At 38.7% G+C, this 6,147-nt stretch overlaps 1 long non-coding RNA gene across 2 annotated transcripts in view; it reads right to left on the bottom strand.

The window, feature by feature from the left end:
- Window positions 1–4,763: 4,763 nt before the first annotated feature.
- Window positions 4,764–6,147, bottom strand: part of LOC128249059 (uncharacterized) — an 8,960-nt gene continuing 7,576 nt past the window's right edge. For both annotated transcript variants that reach the window (XR_008265162.1, XR_008265161.1), the window contains exon 2: window positions 4,764–5,519. This is a non-coding gene — a long non-coding RNA (uncharacterized LOC128249059). The remainder of the gene's footprint in view (window positions 5,520–6,147) is intronic.

Here is a 6,147-nt window from a genome sequence, read left to right as displayed (position 1 = left end):
CATATAATAACCACCATATCGGTAAAATTAATATTTAAGTGTATAATTATTAATATATAAATATAATTATAAATATATAAATATAATTAAGGGTGGTGGAGGGACAATGCCAATACATTAGAAGTAGATCTCAAATGTCTACAAACCACTCTAAATTTGTTCCCTTTTTGGTACAAGGCTGAATGTAGAGAAATAGACAATAAGATTTACGGATCCCTTCAGTTTCACTCACAGATTTAAAAATTATTTTTCTTTAACTAAACAGTTTGAAACTTCATATACTGGTGTAATTTCTCATGCTGAACACGGTTTACTTTCAACATTTTTGACAAAATTTCATATTTTAGAAGTTGTTTCATGCTAAATTTGTCATATTTGGGTAATTTTAACCAATCATTGACGTGTATTCAGACGAAGAAAGCTACTGTTGTTTGTGATAGTAATCGATGAGCAACAACTTCTCGGTCATTTCCACTAAATGTCACCACTCTGTTCTATTCTATTTTTGTTTACTGTCTGTGTTACATATTACGTGCTTTGTTTTTTTTTTGGTTTTATTTTGCTTTATGATTGCCTCTTTGTACGAGTGGTGAAAATGCAAATGTACAAAGAGGCATCTTCATCTGACACCTACTTCTTCTCTTCACTCTTACCCACTTCTCCTCTCTTGCCATGACACCTACTCCCTCTCTTCACTCCTATCCACCTTCTCCCTTCATTGATACCCCTCCATCCACCCCACCCCTACTCCCACACCCTCACATCCCACACCTCAACACCACCACACACCATCACCCCACACACACTAGCCACTTTCAAGCACCCACACCATCATCCACACACCCACACATTACAGGCGTACACACTTACACATGCATGCATCCACATGTCAAAGTTACCAGCCCCTATCCATAGGCACACACTTACACACTCTCAAATACACACACGCATGCGCATCTTTGCTTTGGGATCACCAATACTTAATTATCTCCCCTTCTTCCTAGCTCTCCTGTCTAACTAACTTTGTCCAACCAGTTACCATAATTGACTGCAAACTCCAAAAGTGTTTTTATTCTCTCTCTGTTTATTCCCTTGTGTTCCTTTCTATTGAAGAGTGTAAGCTCGAAACATAAAAGACTTTATCATCTTCCCAAGCATCAAACTAATACACCTGCTTGTTGTTTATACACCTGCCTTGATCTTGTTTTTCTGTAAGTTTCAACTATATAATATATATATATATATATATATATATATATATATATATATATATATATATACGATGGGCTTCTTTCAGTTTCTGTCAACCACATTCACTCACAAGGCTTTGGTATGTGCAGTAGAAAACTCTTGCCCAGGGTGTCATGCAGAGGGACTGAATCTGGAACCATGTGACTAAGAAGCAAGCTTCTTACCACAGAATCATACCTGAAGCTGGAAAAAAGAAAAATTTTACAACTCTCAGTCGTATCTACCTCAATCAACAATTTCACTTCAACAAGTTAGATACATTGGAATAATGTCAGTGACCAAGTTGCAGTTGGTACGATGAAAATTTTGATGCCAAATAATAAATGTTTAAGCAAATTTCACAGTCTTTATGTGTTTCTGAATGATTTATATGTATCTAACATGAAGGCACGTGACTCTGTGGTTAGAGTGTCGGGCTCACAATCATGAAGTAGTGAGTTTGATTCCCAGACTGGGCTGTATGCTGTGTTCATGAGTAAGACACTTTATTTCACATTGCTCCAGTTCACTCAGCTGTAGAAATGAGTGGCAATGTCACTGGTGCCAAGCTGTATTGGCCTTTGCCCTTCTCTGAGATAACATCGGTGGCATGGAGACGAGAAGCTGGTATGCATGGGTGACTGGTAGTCTTCCATAAACAACCTTTCCCAGACTTGTGCCTTGGAGGGTAACTTTCTAGGTGCAACTCCATGCTCATTCATGATTAAAGGGGGTCTTTATATGTGTCTACCACATCAGAATTTTTTTAGTTTTGACACACAATCACAGATCAAATCACTTACCTGGCATATATACATCTCTGAAATTTTAATTAAATAATTGAACAAACAGCTGAAACAATATAAATTTAAAACTTTATCATCTTGCTGTCAACAAAGCAACAAAAATTGAATTAGTTATTATAATGATAGGGAATAAAAGTCCTCACTGTCTCTCCAATTTTCTCTTTCAGTCATTGGGACCTTCACACTTATTGCATATACATATATGCATCTTGCATCCATTGTTGTTTTGTCATTTGCATGGGTTGAAATTGTTAAGACCATCCTATGGGGGATCTCATTTTCTCCAACTCCTCTCAAGATCCACTGAAGAGATGTTTCACAAGGTTTATTCACAGAAGGTACTAGGTTTTACAAGTTAGTATACTAGCACTATTTGCCCTGGTTGCTATTTTTCCATGTTCCCAAATTATTTTTAACTGTCATCTAGTGTATTGCCAGCTGTCACTGCTTAAACCAGAGGTTAGTGGTTCCTACCTGGGGTCCGTGGGCCCCTAGTAGTCCACAAAGGTAGTACTGGGGGTCCGTGAACTAAATTCAAAATTTCTTATATATATATACACACACACACACACACACATAAGGATAAGTATATTAAAAGGGGTCCGTGGGAAAACCCATTTAAATAAATGGATTGGGAACCTCTGTTGGGAATCACTGGGCTAAGGTTTCAAGATATCTCTAACAGATTTTCTGTGATGCATCATCACTTGTTCCTGGGATCATAAAGTGTTTTGGGGTGGGGATTTTTAAATACCAGATCCCAAAACCCAGTTGACTCACCTGGAATTGCTAAAATGCTAGCTAATATTCTAGTAGCAGTGTGTTCAGAGCTTCGTTTCTTCAATCACTGACGTGTCATGTTTTACTGTACCAATCAAAAGGTCGTTCAGCTTATATGTTATGCTATCATATTTCACATAAGAATTACATGTTGAGTAATGACTGAAAGAGTGTTGTAAAGCGGTCGTTTGCTACTGTTGTATCTGTCTTCTGATGACGATTGTAGCTCTGATAGATATTGTTGCATTCCAAAGTCGTCGATAGAATGGTTCTATCTAGCAATGTACAACCCCCAATCATACAGTGTTATCCTCAAGAGGTTGGATCATTATAACATCCACTCAGTATCGCAGTATGATAACTATATCAGCACAGACACAACTATCAAGACAGTCTACACATGCTCTCGACCTTCTTTCTGACAACTGGCTACTGTCTATTTATAGTGGCTGGCTACTGCCACTTTTTACTGTGAGGTGTGTACAGTTTCACTATACAACAAAGAGTCGTCGTCGTTTAACGTCCGCTTTCTATGCTAGCATAGGTTGGACGATTTGACTGAGGACTGGTGAAACCAGATGGCTACACCAGGCTCCAATCTGATTTGGCAGAGTTTCTACAGCTGGATGCCCTTCCTAACGCCAACCACTCAGAGAGTGTAGTGGGTGCTTTTACGTGTCACCTGCATGAAGGCCAGTCAGGCGGTACTGGCAACGGCCACGCTCAAAATGGTGCATTTCATGTGCCACCTGCATGTCGCAAATACAAGTAGCTCTTCAGGTCAAGCCACTACGTCTCCATATTGAGAGGTCATGGCTCCAGTACTTTAGACATGTGATTAGAATGTCATGGAAAAAAATCACAAGATGGATCCTTCAAACTGAGTCAACAAACAGGAGACCTAAAGGTAGATCAAAAATGAGGTGGTCAGATAATATCCATAGTCCCAGTTACACATGCTTGGGAATCCAGCTGGAAAATCTAATGATGATAGTTTCTGATTGGTCCCTATTGAGGAAGTGCCTGAGGACTTTACCTCAGTAACCCTCTCAAGAATAGTGAGTGGAAGAGATGGATGGATGGATGGATGGATGGATATTGTAGGTGATGCCTGCAAGTTGTTATAATTGGTCGATGTTGTCATGATATTAGTATTTCATTGATTTATCAAGACTACTATCATGAAATACAGAAAGAGGGAAACTTGTAAATTAATCGAGAAAGTAATTTTGTTGTGTCTAGAGAGAATCATCATGCCAATATAATTAATACTCTGCTTGTTGGGGCAAGTGAAATCAAAATCGTAATTGAACCATACTCGATGACTGGCACCTGTGCCAGTGGAGCACTAAGAGCACTGTCCAAGCATGTTCATTGCCAGAGCAGCTGTCTGGCTTCCATGCTAGTGGCCCGTAAATAGCACCATTTGAGCGTAATCGTTACCAGCGTCGCCTTCTAGCACTTATGCCGGTGGCACGTTACAAAATCATTCGAGCGAGGTCATTGCCAGTGCCCCTGGACTGGCTCCCGTGCAGGTGGCACGTAATACACCCTTTTGAGCATGGCCATTGCCAGTACCGCCTGACTGGTCTTCGTGCCGGTGGCACGTAAAAGCACCCACTACACTCTCGGAGTGGTTGGCGTTAGGAAGGGCATCCAGCTGTAGAAACTGCTAGATCAGATTGGAGCCTGGTGCAGCCTTCTGGCTTGCCAGTCCTCAGTAAAATCGTCCAACCCATGCTAGCATGGAAAACGGACCTTAAACAATGATGATGATGATGATGATGATGATGATGATGATACTTGTTCAATTCCACTTATTTACTAAAATCAGTATGTGTGTTAATTATATTGGCCTGATGACCCTCCCTGGACACAACAAAATCTGTCTCAACATACAAATTCATATAAAGAATCTTGCAAACCAAATATAAAGACAAAGAAAAATTAATATTTTCCAAGAATGTATTGAATAGGTCAGAAGAAGAAAAACAACAAACATGTGAAAGCAGGATGTTTGCATATCAACTACAAATTTATATATGCAAAAATAACGTGTGTGTGTGTGTGTGTGTGTGTGTGTGTGTGTGTGTGTGTGTGTGTGTGTGTGTGTGTGTGTGTGTGTGTGTACATTATGTGTGTAATGTGTACATTGAGATATATACAGAAATATTTAGAAATTCCAAGTAATCATACAAGTTATCTGCTTTCATACAATCATAGTTATTTTTGTGACAAATATTTTCTTAGAAAATGATATTAATCAATAAGTCAATAGATATCCTGGAGTCCATATTTGGAGGTAAACAAAATGCAGCTTTGAACAAATGAACAAACACATACATGCTTGCAAGCAGGCATGCATGCATACACGTGCATGCACACACACACATGCATGCATGCACACAAGCACGTACATGCACGCTCGCACACACACACACACACACACAACAAATGTGCTTTGCTGTTGTTCAACCGTTCCAAGCAAGGCCTCGTCTTCCAAAACAGATGGTTTGTTTTTGAGGTTGGTGTTACCTCCCTTGAAATTTTTGAACCAGTTTTGTGCCTCACATTTATTGACAGTTCCTGGGTTTTCCATAGCATTAATTTCTTTTGCTGCTGCCCTTGCATTCAGTTCTTTTTATCACTGGAACTGTAAAATGGGGCTAATTGAAATTTTTTCACCACTCATTATTATCAAAGCTGTAAAATAAAGAATAAACAGTTCAACATTGATTGGACAACAAGTTTATCAAATTAATGATCTAGCATGGAGATAACAGCTGCTAAAAATCAACAGGGAAAATCTGGAAAAACTTTTGACTCAACCTAGTATATTATATATGTGTGTGCATGCATGTGTGTGTGTGTGTGTGTGTGTGTAATTTTGTTATAAAGATACATAAGAATTTGAGATAGACAAAGAGATAAATAAACAGACGGACATACATACATACATACAGACAGACAAACAGATAGATAGACAGATAGATAGACAGACAGACAGACATACAGAAAGAGAGACAGACAGGCAGATAGATAGACAGACAGATAGCTAGATAAATATATATATATATATATATATATATATATATAATACAAAGAATATATATACATGTATACACACATATATGTACATACTTACATCTACATGTGTATATACATGCATATCAGGGTACAGGACGTTAGAACAATAAACTACAGACAACGGAACGAACACATAGGAAAACGGAAAGCCCCTTGGAATATCCCTTCATCAGCTGTCTCTATTCTATCTAGACGTTTCGAAGACCAGACAGGACGTACTCTAGAATAGTCTCTTCCTGAGTAG

This window comes from Octopus bimaculoides, chromosome 11, assembly GCF_001194135.2.
Source record: "Octopus bimaculoides isolate UCB-OBI-ISO-001 chromosome 11, ASM119413v2, whole genome shotgun sequence".
Lineage (NCBI taxonomy): Eukaryota > Metazoa > Mollusca > Cephalopoda > Octopoda > Octopodidae > Octopus > Octopus bimaculoides.
Note: the sequence above shows the minus strand (reverse complement) of the source record. Positions and strands in the feature narration are given on the sequence as shown.